General features: G+C 40.8%; 1 protein-coding gene across 2 annotated transcripts in view; it reads left to right on the top strand.

The window, feature by feature from the left end:
* The first annotated feature begins 12,180 nt into the window (after positions 1-12,180).
* Positions 12,181-17,597, top strand: part of Fam3c (family with sequence similarity 3 member C) — a 55,497-nt gene continuing 50,080 nt past the window's right edge. Inside the window, exon 1 of one of the 2 annotated variants that reach the window (XM_028762649.1) lies at positions 12,181-12,197. The gene's annotated coding sequence lies outside the window, so the exon portion shown is untranslated. Of the gene's footprint in view, positions 12,198-17,309; positions 17,408-17,597 lie in introns of those variants that run through there. The other variant, XM_028762648.1, reaches the window with a different exon arrangement.

Below are 17,597 nucleotides of genomic sequence, written 5' to 3'. Positions count from 1 at the left end.
GGGTGATAGGAACTGCATTTTGGCCCTCTGCAAGAGAAGAGCACACCCTTAACTTCTGAGCTATGCTTTGGCCCAGTTTTAAAATCTTTCTTAACCAGTTTTCCTGGTGTGTGTTAGTCAGTTTTCAGCCACAATAAATACTCGACACAATCAACTTACAAAGAAAAATGTCAACTTTGGTTCACAGTTGTAGTAATTTCAGGTCTGTGATGAGTTGCACTGCTTTGGGCTTGTAGCACATAATAACCATGAGAGTTACATAGTATTGCAATTGTTCTCCTTTAACCAGAACAGTGGGAACAGAGAGGAAAAAGAAAGGACTGAGTCCCATCAAGGACATGAATGCATTGCAATGACCTAAAGACCTCCTGCTAGGCTCTGAAATGTCCCATCATTCCCAAAAGTCCAAGTCAGGATCATGTCTCTAACTCACGGAACTTTGTGGCCATAAGAGATATCACAGACTGGGTGTGTTAAACTCAGGGGTTTGTTTTTCATAGTTTGAGCAGCCATGATCAAAATATCAGAGAGTTTGATTTCCTGGCTGGAAAGGGAAAGGGAAGGTCTCCCTTCCTGGCTGGTAGGGAGCTGCTGCTGATACTACTTTCTTCCTCCTATTCTTCCTTTTTCTTCTTTATGAAGATTTATTTATGGAGTTGGGGAGATGGCTTAATGGTTAAGAACACTGGCTGTTCTTCATCGATGCTCAGCATCAACCTGCCAGCTTACGACTGTCTACAGAACTAGTTCTAGGGAATCTGTGCCCTCTTCTGGGCTCCATGGACACTAGGAATGCATACAGTGCACAGACATATATGCAGGCTAAACACCCATGCACACAAATAAAACAATAAAACATTTTTTGAAAAGATTTATTTATTTATGTTTTAAATGTATGAATATTTGCCTGCATGTATGTATGTTTATACATACATATCTGTGTGTGTCTGCTGATGTCACAGGCCAGAAGAGAGCATCAGATTGCCTGGAATTGGAGATACAGACAGCTGTGAGAGACTTTGTGCGTGCTAGAACAGAGTCTGCTTCCTCTGCAAAACCAACAAATGGTCTTAACCACTAAGTCATCTCTCCAGCCCAAGAGTCAACATCTCCCTGTGTTCTTGAAAGGCAGAGAAAATGTAAGTTCTCATTCTCTCACAGATGCACCAATCTCTTGGTAGAGCTACCCTTACCACCAACCCTTCCCCACATCAGGACATCATCCAAATCTGGGCAAGTCTCAAAGCTCTACACTCAAACACAGCAGAAGATAGGGCTTCCACATATGGGTAGGAATATTCCATCTATAACAATGCTTATCATATCAACGGAAGGTGGTAACTTTTGATAGATACAAAATTTAGTAGTTTTATAAATGCAGAGCGATTGTTAACAGCTCCTACAGGACAAAAATAAAAAGAGAGTAGGCTGGGGAAAATATAGGTCTACCCACAGTTTGGCAAGAATTTTGCTTGCTGCTTTCTAAATGGTGATAATTGCTCTTCAGAATTAATTTGACTTAATAGATAAAAGAATTTTGTCCAGCAAAAGTCCAGCTCTAAGTTTTAAGGGCATAATATTTAGGCTAAACAAAAAACCAACACCACCAACAACTGAAGAAATCTTTAAGATCCTGAAAATATAGAATGAGTTCTTGGGTTTTTTCAAGCCTCTAGCTAGTTTAATTAATCACCTTTATTTTTTAACACCACAAATAATTAGTATGAGTAAATATGCCTTTCCTCCAACTTTTGAATTATTTATTGTATAAATTATTACAGAGAATTGACTCTGACATGTGTGTATTTTTCTCTTTCTTTCTTTCTTTTTTTTTTTTGTTTGTTTTCCGAGACAGGGTTTCTCTGTGTAACCCTGGCTGTCCTGGAACTCACTCTGTAGACCAGGCTAGCCTCGAACTCTCGAACTCAGAAATCCGCCTGCCTCTGCCTCCCAAGTGCTGGGATTAAAGGTGTGTGCCACCACTGCCCGGCTATTTTTCTCTTTCTGAAATGTTCTTTTCCCTGTTGAATCATTTTTCTGAAACATAAACACACACTGAAAATTAAATGAAGTCTATTTATTGTATCCATTGATTTCAAGATCTTAGATCAAAAGCTATTAGTTACGAGCTGCCAACATGCACTCCAGTCCAGTTCTGTCTGCACATCTGCACAGAACTTGAGACTGTCAAATTCCTTAGCAGCTGGATATGTCCAGGTGACAAAGTTCTCCATCCATCCTGTGAACAGAAGCTATGTGCTCCACCTGCTTAAAGGGTAGTGCTCCCCCTCCATGTCTCTTGTTTCCTTATCCTGTGATCTGGACTATGAAAACAGAGGAAATCCAGAGGCTATAAAGAGGTCAAATTCCCAAGTGATGGATACCATGGGTCCCAGCTGCCCATCTCACTAAATTAACATTTTTAAATCTAATCTGCACAGTCACTGTTAAAGAAATGGATGACTCAGTTAATTTTTATGTCGAATTTTGTCTCTTTTTTGTGACAGGGTTTTATGCAACTCAGACTAGCTTTGAACTTGCTAAGTAGCTGGATATACACTGAATTCATGAGTATCCTGCTTCTACCTCTCAAGTGCTGGGTTATAGGCTTCTACCACCAGACCCTGCATTTGTCTAATTTCTTAAAGATTATGTAGGAGTATATGATGGTACCTCTCTTTCCTAGTTATAATATAGCCAAAGGGATGGGCACCTATAGAGAACAGATAATGTGGATGGTTAAATTCTTTATTTAGAAAGACTAAAACTTTCAGGAAAAGGACTACATAGAAAAAAAGTACTAGGAATATTAGTTTTAAAAAGTTGAAAGAAAAGTCAGTCAAAGTCAGCCAGCCTTCATAGTTTGTCAAAATGAATATATCAGGCAAGAAAGAAAGTTGTCCTGTGAAAGAACTACGAGACTGTAGAATGATTAAAGGTGAATTCAGGAGTGAGGTAGGATGAGTAAATACCGAGCAGTATATGCAGAAATCTGAGTTCTTCATCAATGAAATGACATAAATGTGACATTAAGATGGACAGATCAGCATGAGAAGAGATTCTCATGGAGGACATATGACCCTTGAGCAATGACGAACAATCCAAAGCTTTCTCATCACAAGCAGATGGTGTTTCTTATGACAGCTGACTAACACAAAAGGTTTAGCCAAGTTACACGAGATACCTCTGAGATCATGGGGCCTTGAACTCAGAGATCCACCTGCCTCTGTCTCACAAGTGCTGGGATTAAAGGGTTGTATCAGCACTGCCACATTTTAGATTATGTTTTACAATCATAATAAACATGGTTGCAATACATGCTACATAGAAAGTGCACATACTTTTGTTGAAATAAAAACCTCACAGCTCGAGGCCAGCCTGGTCTACAGAGTGAGTTCCAGGCCAGGGGCCAGGGCTACACAGAGAAACCCTGTCTGGAAAAAACAAACAAACAAAAAACCCAAAAACAAACAAACAAACAAAAAACAAAACAAAACAAAAACCTCACAGCATATTTAATGTTTTACACACACATATACACATGTATATTTGAAATGTTATATGCATATATCAATGCTGTGGGTTAAAACCAGAGCTTCATGCATGATAAGCAAGCAGTCTATCACAGAACTACACCTCACTCTAATATATTATATGTACAATATACTTTATATATGTATACATTATATACATTTTATAACATAATATTTTGATAGTAAAAGACATGGTGTACATGGTAATATAAATATCCTTTCATGATAGAACAGTACTCTATTAAGAACTTAATTTTAGGCCAGATGTGGTGGTACCCACCTTTAATCTCAGCACTTCGGAGGCAAATGCAGGTGACTTTCTGTGTGTGTGTGAGGCCAGCAAAGTCTACAAAGTGAGTTCCAAGACAGCCAGGGCTGTTATACAGAGAGACCCTGTCTTGAAAACAAAACAAACCAAAACCAAAACCAAAACAAATAACCCCCAAACAAAATAAACAAACAAAACCAAAACAACTTAATTTCATAACTATAATTTCTTTGCTTCAGTGTCCCCTACCAGGACACACTCTGTTAATCACAGGAGTCTTTCCACATTTATCTTTTACAGATGCTTGTCAGATACCATACTAAAAGAGTCTGGGAAGCATGTGCCTAGGAACAGCAAGAAGGCCACCAACATGATTGGAGAAGAACTAACAGGAAAAAGAAGAAATGAACATAGAGAGATAAAGTATTAGGCTGTATAAATCTTGGGCAGGAGTTTGGGTAGAATAGAAATAAACTATATGTATATTACGGGAAACAAAAATCTCTGCAGTTGATAATCACAATATAAGGCAATTCTGGGACATAAAGGGGTCCCATGAGATGTTATAGCACTTAATGCTGCTGTGTTTATTGTGCAAGCTACAACACTAGTTACACAGCATCAGAGGAAAACCTTTGATAGAAAATTAGCCACTAAAGCAGATGTAAGTGAAAAGGGGGGGGGGATGATGTTTGAAAAACCATCTCTCCCTGGTGTTATAGTGTGGTGATAAAGTCCAGTAGTAAAATTGTTCAGTAGCTAAAGGAGAAGGCTAAAGAGGTGGATCTAACAAAGATTCCAGTGACAAACTGGGTCAATATATCCAAAAACTAGCTATGAAAACAGTAAAATCAATAAACACCTGGCCAGCAACCTAGGAAAATCGAGAAAATACAAAGCACCATTATCATGATTGAATGTAGGCCATTACCACAGGCGCTGGAGACACTAGAAGGATAACAATTGGCCTCTATGAGCAACTCTCTGACCACAACTTGGATGAACTGGATGGAATGGATTAGTTTTTTTGAAAGCCAGAACCCGCCAAGTTATACATCTATAATCCTGGTGTTCAGGGGCTAACTCTGGAGGACTCCAAGTTTGAGGATAGTCTGGGTTACATTTCGTGAACCTGTCTACAAAACAAACAATGAATCAGTAAAATTTACAACTAATATCAGAGGCTTGAAAGTTTCTTGGTAGATCAGGATCAAAACAAGAGTGCCCCTTCATTCTACCATATCTCCCTTGAAAGATCTAGCTGATACAACAAAACAAAACAAAAAAACAACCCCCCCTAACCTCTGGAACCACAAATGTTAGGATCCAAGGCTGATCTACAAGATGTAATTGTTTTCCTATATACCAATAATGAACAAGTAGAACTTGAAGCTAAAATCCACATCACCCTAGTTGCGCCTCCTAAGCTAAAACTTGTGGTTACAAACTAGCAAAGTGTAAAAGAGCTCTATGAGGGAAACCACGAATGGTTGGACAAACCCAAAAAAGAAATAAATGAAACGAGTTACTTCACATTCACCGTTAGAAAAGCTCAGTGTTACAATGTCAACTTTTCTCAACTTGATCAACAGACTCAGCACAATCTCAGTTTCAGCAAAAGTTACGGTATGAATAATGGCATGATTTTAACTTTTAAATGGGGAGACAAAGACAGAGTAGGCAACTTGATATTAAAGGAGAAGAATTAGATAGGAGGTAACTACTCAACTTCGAGACTTACTCAAACTCTGCACTAACCAAGGTGGTCTGGTTACGGAGGCTTTAATGTGCCCATACCCCACTTATATGCTGATGGCTTGTTGTAATAATGCTAGGAGACTGGGGCTACTGAGAGGTGTGAAGCACTTGTGAATGGATTAACGTGATTGTTGTGGGAAAGAGTTAGGGTTATTGATGTAGTTTGAATTAGAATGGCCTCCATAGGCTTATATGTTTAAATACTTAGTCTTCAGTGGGTTGAACTGTCTGGGAAGGATTAGTAGGTGTGACCTTGTTGGAGAAGGTACATCATGAGGGCAGACTTTGAAGTTTCAAGACCTCCTGCTATCCCTGGTGCATTCTCTCTGTCTCCTGCTTGTGGATTGTCACGTGACCTCTCAGTTGCGGCTCTAAACATCTGCCACCCTTCTTCATGCCTCCACTCCAGCATCCTAGACTTTAACCCTCTGGAAACATAAGCCCAATTAAACTCTTTCTTTTATAAGTTGTTGTGGTCATGATTTTTTAATCAAAGTAACTATCACAGTTATGGAGAGAGATGAATTGAAATAGTAGGGGTATATGAGTATATTAAAATCATATCAAGACAACCAGGCCCAAGAACTTATTAGACACACGAGATCATAGAATAGGTGTTATAAAGAAAGGGTGTCACTTTCTCACCTGCACCCCATAAAGTGAGGGTTACCTTGAGAAGACTAGGCTGATTCCATGACAGGCTTCAAATTGGCAGTTAAGGAGACAAGGCCTAAATCTCTGTTTCCAAGAACTGGGCTACTTCAGGCAAGTCCAGGCCTCAGAAACTGCTGTGCCACCTGGCCTGAGGCAAGGACAATGGGTCAGCAGCAGTTTTCAGACCTTTCCCAGCAAGTTTTCAGTCCCCACACTTGGTAATGGAATGTCGGTAGAGATGGACCCAACAGATTAACATAGAGGTCACCTACCCTGGAATTCCCTAATGTGCTTTAAATCAGGCCTGCAAGCTCACTTGGGTATCTCTCTATCTTGGTAATGTGGAGATCCTAGTATGCTGGACTTCTGCAGAATAAAACACTCATTGTGCTTACATACTATTTGAGTCCAGGGTGTCATTCTCTGGCGAATCATGAAAAGGGTGTTACTCTCTCACCTGGACTCCATAAAGTGATGGGTACCTAATACTGTGATGGCTAATGATCAGTGTGTGTGTTCAGGACCAACAGTCATGAAACTCAGGACTGTCTGGCTCTTTGGCTCCCTGCTGCTGATGTGGTCAGTTGAATGCCATCTGCTGGTTTATCTCTTTTCCCATCTGGATCCAAACCTAGCATTTCCTGCTCTTTGACCTACATTCTACCTTTCGCCTCACAGCTGGACTCAACCCTACAGCTTTGCTCTAAAATCTGACTCTCCTGAATCTGACTTTCCCACAGTCTCAGCAGCAGCAGTTTATGCCCTGCAGGTAGTTTCAGATTCCTTATCTTATCAATGCAAACTCTGCTTGCATTTCCATCGGTCCACTGCTGAAATCTTTCCAACTCTGCCTTAGCCTCTCTATCTCAAATTCATTCTGAAATCACATGTACAGACAGATTGACAGAGGCATTTACCCTGTAATGTGTGATATGAGAGTTAATATTAACATTTAAGATTAGAATACAGGGGCCTGCATTTGCCTCAGTCAGATACCAAGGTAAGAAGGATTATTTGATAGACAGCTGCCATGGAAACCACCACACCTAGTGAATTCTTTGTTATTTGATAAATTCTGGCTTTGTGTAAGGACACAAACCTGTTCCAGGTTTCTGGCACAGTGCCCTATTAAAGACAATAAATAGTCAACAAGACTGTTCTTTTCTACTTCATGATGAAAAAAAATTGAGTCTTCATAGAATATCTTGTGTTATGGCTTGAACCTGAAGTGTCTCCATAGTCTCATGTTTTGAACCCTTCATCTCCACCTGATGATGTGTTTTAAATGGCCATGGGTCTTTTAGTAGATAGGGGTCTACCTTGTAGAAGTAGGTCTCACGGAATAAGTCTTTGAACATTACAACCAGGCTCCTAGTTCCAGTTACTCTAGGCTTCCTGGTCTCATGCCTGTGAACACACCTCTTCTACGTGATCCCACCCACCAGAGCTGAGCTTCTTTGCCATAACGGGATGGAGTCTCTCTGAAACTATGAGCCTCAGTAAATCTTTCTGTAAGATTTTCCCTCTGTTCAGATCTTTGGTCACACTGATGCAAAATTAACCAACATACCCCACATTACTTAAGTAAGCCCTAAATAATGATGCATCTTTGAAAGATCTAAAACAGGAGAAGAAACAGAGAAAGAGATCATGGGATGGTAGATACAGTAACTAGAGTAAAGTCACCACAAGCTAAGGGACAGCTGTAATCACCAGAGGTTGGAGAAGGTAAAGGCAGAGCTCTCACTGAACTTCCAAGGGAATCTGGTGCTAGAGTGGAAAAATATCCTGGCCAAGAGAATGGAATCTCTGGCCTCTGAGGAGACCTACCCTTCCAGTTGGGCTGGTTCAATCTCTATGGCTGAGAATACCTCTAAGAGATGCTAAAGAGATGAGATGATAATTAGTCTTTTAATGAGATAAATTGTTTTTCCTTGCCAGAATTCCCATCTCTAGTGGACCTCAGCCATGTAGAGCTGTGCGTCTGCCTGCTTTTTTGAGTTATTTAGAAACCTGTGACTTTTGATTTTCTCCCATCACTTTTCTTAGTGTTATTTCCTTAAGAGTGTGGGTTTTCCCCCTAACATTTTGAGCTCCATACTCTCTCTCTCTAAATCCTCCCTGTCTACCATGTATCTTTCTTGTCCACCAGATCTGATCTCCAAGTCATCTTAAATGGCATGGCTTTTCCCCGTTCTCCTTTGTTCTCCACTGAGGAGCTTCCAAGGTTTTTCTTTTAAGCTAATAAACCTCTTCTCTAGCTTCCATTTGAGTCCACACGTAAGTTCTGTTATTGACCTGGCTAAAAACTTTAGAAGGGGACTCTAATATTCCCTGTCTTTCTAATAAGACGTCATTTTCATTTCACACTACCATGTTGAAGGTCTGTGACAGAATATATTTCTGCCATTTAAGACACAAGTCCAAGATTTGTCATGGCAGCCCGCTAGTAACCTCTGTCATTTTTAACTATTGTTTGAAGAGTTTTCCATTCGTTCACTGTATAATAGGAGACCTGTTCTTATACTCAAGGCTAACAGAATTGCCCCAGGCTCATTGGATAATTTCTACAGATTGAATTCTTTTTGGAAGAATTCTACATGTTGATTCTTGAGTTGGTCACGACAGTGAAGCTACAGAATTACCCTATTGTCACAAACTACTCAAGTCCTTTTGTAATGAAATCCATCTCCCTTTTCAGGTCTTATTTTTGGAATAAGAGTTTGGAATTATTTGCCAATATTTTGGCAGATACCGAAATCCTTTAAACTTGACACAAAATTATGATTTTTTAAAAGAATTTCATCTTCTCTGGATAATCACAACTTCCTCTTTGATGTTCTTAATTAAGCCTTTTGTTTTTGTAGCCAGTGTAGATTTATATGTAGTTCTTGGAAGCAATGGACAGATCTCATAAGTCCTCTATTTAGTTTTCTCAAAGCAAACAAACAAAACAAACAAAACAAACGCAGCAGGCTCAGGTCCAAGTGGGTTAAGATGCAGGCTCAGGTCCAAGTGGGTGGGGATGCAGGCTCAGGTCCAAGTGGGTGGGGATGCAGACTGGCAGGCAGTTGAATTGACCACATTAGCAGCAGGGGACTGGGTAGAGCTGAAGGCATCAGAACACTGTCCGAAGTTCTCTTCTTGTTGGTCCTAGATGAATATACGGGGTGAGCCGTCACAGCACAGACTAGTGAGATATTTAACCTTTCACAAAACTAGTGCAGTTCTAAACCTAGTATTTTAAACATTGGTACAATGCCCTGATCTCAGGTTTTCCAGTAGCCATTCCTCTATGTTTTTTTTTTTTCTATGCAATTTGATCACATGTGGAGTCCTGAGTCCATTGCAACAGTAAACCTACAGAACTACTTTATTTCCACAAACAAAACTTCTCAAGTCCTTTTATAACCATGGCCATCTCCTTTCCAACTCTTATTTTGGGGGATAGCAAATTGACAAATGGTAAGGGAACTGTGCGGTGGGGAGCATCTCAAGTTTCCATTTGGGCAACAACAGAAGTGACAGAATTGCAGCACTATATAACAGGCTTCTATTTGCCATGGAGAGCAGAGTCTCTTGAAAACGAGAAATATTAAAACATCTTAGGGTTCATACACTGTTTAAAATTGTCCTGTATTGAGCTGATGAGCTCAATAGACACAGGAGTGGAGAGGCTGCTGTGTGCCTGACACTATTTTAATGCTGGAAACACTTAACTAGTGTTTCATAATTCCTCGGGGATAGCAGCTGAGTAGCTCTAAAGTGAAATTGCATCATAAATGCTTGGTAGAAAACGGGAGGCTCTGGTAAAGTTGTCAAAGGGCATCTCCCTCTCGGAGCTATGAGAGGGTTAGAACGTGGCAGGGGAAGCCACTTAGATGCTGTTACAGGCACAGATAGTCAATGTGTGACCTTCGGTGTCCTGCAGAGGGCGGCGGATGGGCATGTAGATGAATACCAGTGGGTGTATTCTGGTGATGGAGATGTGACCCCTATGCTGACTGCTGGAGGTAAGGGAATGAGGAAGTTCTTACCCATCACATGCCGTGAGGCAGGGCGAACTGTGTGAAGGGTAGTGGAGACTATATGGATAAAAATAAACATGCTAGAAGGAATTCTGGAGTCCTGAGAACATGTAAAGTAAGGTCATGTAAAAGAGCAGAATGGCTGGCTAAACTGATAAGCAGTAACCTCAGCATTTGCATTCGAATCAGGGAAAGGTCCCTCTTTTAGGCATCTTTTGACAACATAGAGACATAAGGCGAGATCCATCCCATACACTAAAAGCTTTATTAAAAACAGTGCGAGAATTGTTATTGTTCTCATTTATCAGTCACAAAACTGCCATGGACACACTAAGCAATTTGCTTCACGTCACTTACTAGCTATTAATGGGTAGAAACAGAATGCAAACTCTTCTAACTTCAACTGCAACCCTGTTACCGCACGGCTGTCAATATTACCGCAGGATGGAGCAGGGCGGTGGCCTGGAGGAATGGGAGAGAAGAGGGAGTTGCGTTGACTTCGAAATCGATAGAACCTGCAAGTTCCATTTCTCACTGGCTGCTGTCCTGCTCTGTGAAGCAAGCAATCTCTTTGGATTTGGCTTCATGAATAGAGATGGAAAATTTGACTATCGAATGGAACGCTACAAAACACCAGATGCCGTGTTTGAGCAGACCTTCTCTGGGTAAATAAATTACACATTAAAATACAAACTAAGCCTCAAAGAGACCTCAGCAGTTCTACAGAAAATATCTCAAAATAAATATATAAAGACAATTAGAAAGGACTCATAATTAAGCTTTCATATTCAATCAGGATATAGTCAGGATAGCTCAGACGTGGTACCTGGTTTGTCTCCATGTAAACAAACCTCCACCACACAGTCCCACCACCACAACTGGCCACTCTGCCATGGCTGCCCTGCCATAAAAAAATGAGGTTCTTTTTTTTTTTTTTCTTTTTGTTTTTTCGAGACAGGGTTTCTCTGTGTAGCCCTGGCTGTCCTGGAACTCACTCTGTAGATCAGGCTGGCCTCGAACTCAGAAATCCACCTGTCTCTGCCTCCCAAGTGCTGGGATTAAAGGCATGTGCCACCACTGCCCGGCTTGAAATTCTTTTGAAATTGTGGGCCAATATCCATCTTTCCTTCCATATATATATATATATATATATATATATATATATATATATATATATATTTGCTTGTCATGTATTTTGGTTACAGTAACACAAAGATAATTAATATGCCCCAGTGAAACAACATTGTGGAAGATGCAAATTCCAGAGACACTGAGGAACATGGATGTGAATTCTCTTGCCATGGAGTGGAAGCAAAGAAGACACTGTAATGGACATTGACCTAGAATTTGTAAAGCAATTTAAAAAGCAACCAGAAAAGGATAATGATTCCTGTTTCATATTTAGGATACAAGCATACATCAAGGAAAGATATGCTGCACACAAATGAAATAATGCCAGCATTTGAAAGTCAATCCATCCAGGGTTCCAGGATTTCTATCTAAACTCTTAGGACAGGCTGAAATTGAACTAACCATGGTTGGAAAAAGGTTCCACAAACTTAAAAGTGCGGAATGCCCAAATGGAACCCGTACTTGGACCAGAGGAGCCCAACAGCAGAACAGAAAGCTCTGTTTTGTTTTATTTTATCTCTGTTTTGTTACTTGTGCATTTCTTAGCTCTGTTGTGAACACATGGGATTTTGGCCTCCACATTGTTGCTAATCTGTCTGCAATGACCGGGCAATTTCACTAGAGAACGATCTTAAAGGAATACTAACAATTGGGTGGTATTTTGTTACACCATCTTTCTGCCATCTTGCTTTGCAAAGCAAACAGCACATTGGAATGCATTGTAACTAGAGAAGTTAATGTTTAATAAAAAGAGCACAGTCAGCCAGAGTTCTCTTGTGCTTAAAGGGTTTCCATACTACCTTCTTCAGAAAGGAAGTTGCAGAGGTAAGCAATTATGTCTTAGGATAACACGACTTTATCCAGTATTTGTTCAGTTGCTTTTTCTGTGAAGCTTTTTCTAGCTGAATCTTTTTTTTTTTTTAATGGAATGTGGACAGAAGTGTTTTTAGCTGATTTGAGGCTTACTTAATTTTATTTACTGAGAGTTAAAGGACTGTCAAAGGTGTAGTCACATTTTCCCATTTGCTTAATGGCCGTGAAAATTCTTAAGGCATTTATTTTAAAAGTCTGACAAATATGAATAAAAAATATTTTTAGATGTACTTATTCTTATGTGTTTTGCATGTATGTATGTATGTGTACCACATGCATGCCTGGTACTCTCAAAAGCTGAAAGCCAGGGTTCAGGCCCCTGGATCTAGAGTTATAAGTGGTTGTGAGGTGCCATATAGGTGCTGGGAATTGAATCCAGGCCCTCTACAATAGCATTGAACATTCTTAACCATCTCCAAATGTACATTTTAAAATACCTTATAGACCACGAATAATATTATACATATACAAGTGCCTGTTTTTCTGTGTATTTGCATTTGTGTTTGCCTGTATCTTGGAGTGTGCACATATGTACGTTTGTCTCTCTCTGTGTATATAATCTTTTTTTGTGGGAGAGGGGGTTGAGATAGGGTTTCTCTGTGTAGCCCTTGCTACCCTGGAACTCATTTTGTAGACCAGGCTGGCCTCAAACTCAGAAGTCCGCCTGCCTCTGCCTCCCAAGTGCTGGGATTAAAAGCATGCGCCGCCACTGCCCGGCTTTTGTGTAGAATCTGATCCATAGTTTCTGCATCTCTTTTCATTACACACGTAACACTATCATATAAACCTTTTTTAAGGCATTGTAAAACCATGACATTAAATGAGAAAATTCCCTAGGAGGTAAGTAATATTTTACAAATTATGTTTACAGAAATGCGCCTTTGGGGGGGAATCTACTGATAATCTTAATTTTTTTGTAACATTCATTTGCAAATAATTTCAAGAGCAGGGAATTTACTTTGTAGTCACTATTTGAATACATTTTCAGATGTAGGTCATTGTTATACACTGTATCACCTAATTTAATTTATAATGTGGACACAAATGCTGTTTTCACACACTAAAAGATACCCTAGAAGTAGAATGAAAATGATATCATTATATCATTTAAATAATCAAAGTTTTAGAGTATTTAGAATTTTCTTTTATGTTAATAAAATGATAATTGATTGAAAACTTAAGTATGCTCTTTATGCAAAAGTAAATTTTATACATACATGCACACACACACACACGGACACACATCACAGCAAATTAAACCACTTAGTTTGTGTACTGTATTGGGTACATATCAAAATTATAGTGCTGTGAAAACTGCCAACATTCTCTTTTATGATTATTGTGTGGACGAAGCTAGAAATTCTAAATGTATTTTGTTATAAAAGTTCTAAATCAAGCCGGGCGGTGGTGGCGCACGCCTTTAATCCCAGCACTTGGGAGGCAGAGGCAGGAGGATTTCTGAGTTTGAGGCCAGCCTGGTCTACAGAGTGAGTTCCAGGACAGCCAGGGCTACACAGAGAAACCCTGTCTCGAAAAACAAAAACAAAACAAAACAAAACCAAAAAAAAAAAAAAAGTTCTAAATCAGAGTTCTAAACTACACCTGTGTTTTATATTTTACCCAGTATATGTGGCTACTTTTACTCTGTATTTCTTATTAAAAGGTCATGTCTTTCCATTTTTTTTTTCAAGCAAGATGAGTTTCTGGCTACCCCTTACAGTTAGTGCATATATATACATATACATATACATATACATATACATATACATATACATATACATAATTTTAGAGTAATCATGATCCTAGCATTGGCCAGCTTCTACTCCTCATAAAATCTATGGTTATATACATTATTGACAACTATCTTAAAAACCACCCCAGAACTTACAAAACAAGTGTGTGTTATGTCAGGATGTGGTGGGTTGTTTCATCTGGGTAGGTCTATTGGCATGGTTTGGAGTCACTGGTGATTCATTGAGCTGTGTTAGCTCTCTGTCGATGGATACATTTCCTGAGGTTATCAACACAAAGTAGGTGTGATCTATTTCAGCTCAGCTTGCTATAGGTTTGTGGCCATGTTGGTTAGATTGATGCTTTTTTGTGCCTGTGGCAAGGCAGAACCTCATAGCAGGAGCTGGCCAGTAGGGCTATTTTAATATATCAAAATGTTTACATTGAATTATAAACTCAAATACCATGCAGGAGGTCACAGTGACAGAGAAGCAAATGAGAGAGAGGAAGTGGTTGGGTTCCTAATGACCCTCAGTAATCTAACTTCCTCAAGGAGTTCTTACTTCTTACAGGGCCCTACGTTCTCCAGCAGCATCACAGGCTGGCAACCAAGACTTTAACACATGTTTTTAGGGACACTAACCCAAACCATAAGAGGTTAGAATGCACAGTGCAGCACACCGACACTAGTGCCTTGTTGTGGGTTACTGGGATGATTTGGAGATACTTATTCTCCGACCTCCCACATGGTACTCTCTCATCATTCAATGTCCTGGTCTGAGTTACTTTACATGGTGACTGGGATCACTGGTGTCCATGTTTATATATGATCTACTCTTCTAAGTGGGTACATTATGATTACAGATTGGAGCTTTATCTCAAACCCCACATGCATTAAATAGAGGATTCTTCTTCTTCTCCTTCTCCTTCTTCTTCCTCCCCTCCTCCTCCTTCTCCGTCTCCTTCATTTTTTGAGACAGAGTCTCTCTATTTAGTCCTGGCTGTCCTAGAGCTCACCATGTAAACCAGGCTGGCCTTGAACTCACAGAACTCCACCTCTCTCTGCCTCTCAAGTGTTGGGATTAAAGGTATGTGCCACCAGGCATGAACAATGAATATTCTTTTTAAGCAAGCAAAAGAGAGGGACTAGGAAGTTACTCATGTGGGGTGCAGCTTGGCTCTGTGAGGTCCTAGCACTTTGACTTTGGGCATAGTCTCCTTCTCCTCCTTCCCTTCCTCCTCTGTATTTATAAGATTAGATGAATAAGCAGATGTAACGATCTCAGACATGTGCTGGCACACAGCAAGTATACAAGCAACAGTAGCTTTAGAACATAAGTGATCATTGCCTGTTATTATCACACACAGTGATATCAGGTTGGTTAGTCCCTCCCACAGCTGTAACATTTCCTGCAGTCTCCTTGACTGTGATCACAGATCCTGAGCACTTCACCTGCCTGCCTACCTACCCTAGACAAATAAAACCCAACTCTTCCACAAAACAGGCTAAGTCACAATCATTCTAAAGAAGTGATTATTTGACTTAGAAAAAAAAATCACAACCCGTACTGAGTAAGAAATATATATATATATATATATTCTACATTTTAACACAAAGCATATACACAGACACAGGTTCTCACACACTCACACACCGGGCAGCACATGTTTTAGGAATGGTTTGGCACTAGTCTCCTCAATGAGTCAAAGCAAAGCAATATTGGTTGTAAGTCATTCATCCATTTTATTGTTGACCAAAGAAAGGATTCTGAGCTTTATCTTACTGTGTGTTGGAAACGGGAAATCAAACAAACGTTAGAAACAAGCATTGCTTCAGGAGTGGTTTTATCAGAATGTGACAAATATAGTTTCCTTCCTAGTCTGTTAAATTACAGAGGAAAAGCTCATTCCCAAACAGGAACCTATTTTTCCCACTCAAGTGATTTCATAAATTCTTCTAGTGGTATACAGGAACTAGAAGGGAGGCATGTGTACATTAAGTGTTATGGTTTTACTTACTGTAAAAACCAAATGCCCCTCTCCCCTATGGGTTTATTTATATATTTGAATGCTTAGTTACCAGTTAGTGAAACTGTTTAAGAAGGATTTGGAGGTGTGGCCTTGTTGGAGGAGGGGTATCTCTAGGGGTGGGCTTTGAGGTTTCAAAAGTCCACACCAGGCCCAGCAATGTCTACTCTTTGTCTGTTGCCTGTGGATCATGACTTAAAGCTCTAAGCTTTAGGTATCCAGTCTCATGCCTGTCTGCTTTCCACCTTGATGATAATGGACTAATCCTCTGAAACTGTAAGAAAGCCCTCAATTAAATGGTTTTTGTTTGTTTGTTTTTTTCATAAGAGTTGCCTTGGTCATAGTATTTCTTCACAGCAACTAAGTAACTAAGGCAAAGGCCTATACAAGTGTTTGGAATTTAGCTCAGCTGTTTCCTGTTTCTTTTTCTTTCCTGGGCCCTAAGTGCCAGAATTCATAGTTCTTTTTTTAGGTTGTGTGTTTTATGTTTTGGGGGGAAAGTTGAAATTTGATAACATAATTGCTTTACTCAAACCCTATTACTTCATTACAATTTAATTTTTGCTGCCATAAATTATCCCGATTTCCAAAGAAATAAGTTAACAGCTAATTATTCACATACATAATTGAAACTAGAAATATTGTATTCTTAGATTGTGCATAATAAAATTTGTGTAAAATTTCCAGTTACCCATAAAATCTTGATAAAAGGTAAAGTTCCTAACAGATGAGAACAAACATTCCTCATTCTGCTAATAATTTGAAAGAAGAAATTGACATGCAACAAGCAAGCAATACTCTTCCCCTTGGATAGATTATTCAGAATTGCAGAATTCGTATGACTCCCCTGCCTAGAGGATTTTTGTGATCAGTTACCTAGTTTGCAGGAGTCAAGTGAAGAGTCTCTATGGTCCTAGTTTGAATCAACTCTAAAATGAGACTGGTCATTTCAAATTACCGCCTGAAAGGCTGGGATTCTGTGTGCGTGTGACTGAAGAGGGGAGGCGCTGACACATTTTCCCTCCTCCCCGGGTGCCATTCAGCTCCTAGCTGTGGACGCCGCAGCTCCCACGTGGCAAGTCCAGATTGAGTCGCAGACGCGACCGGGGATCCTGGTGGCTGTGGCCCTTCCTCCCAGCATCCCAGCGTCGGCTCGGTCCTCCACCGCCAGGGGGCGTGCGCGGTTCCGTGGCCGCCGAGCCCCTTGGCCGCGGCGGGAAGCGTGGGAGGAGGCCTGGGACTAGCAGGCTTCCTCCTCGGAGCGGGCGAGCGCGAGGCGAAGCCGGAGGAAGCCGAGGCGCGATCGGCGCTATCGGCGCGCTCGGGAGGCGGCGGCGGCGGCGGTGGTGGTGGCGGCACCTCCCGTCGGCCTCCGACAGGACTGAAGGCGCGACCGCAGACGGGTGAGGCTCGAGCAGGCGGCGGGGCTGGGCGCGGCTGGGCGCGTGGAGGCAGGAGCGGAGCACCAAGCCGGCTGCCTCGCAGCCCGATGCGGGTCTGGGTTGCTGCGGCGCCCGGCCGTGCGGAGCATCGCGGCCCGCTCAGAGGCGTCTGCACCCGGCGTTGGGTCGCGGCCGCCACCGGGCTCGGGCT

This window comes from Grammomys surdaster, unplaced genomic scaffold, assembly GCF_004785775.1.
Source record: "Grammomys surdaster isolate TR1022 unplaced genomic scaffold, NIH_TR_1.0 134, whole genome shotgun sequence".
Lineage (NCBI taxonomy): Eukaryota > Metazoa > Chordata > Mammalia > Rodentia > Muridae > Grammomys > Grammomys surdaster.
Note: the sequence above shows the minus strand (reverse complement) of the source record. Positions and strands in the feature narration are given on the sequence as shown.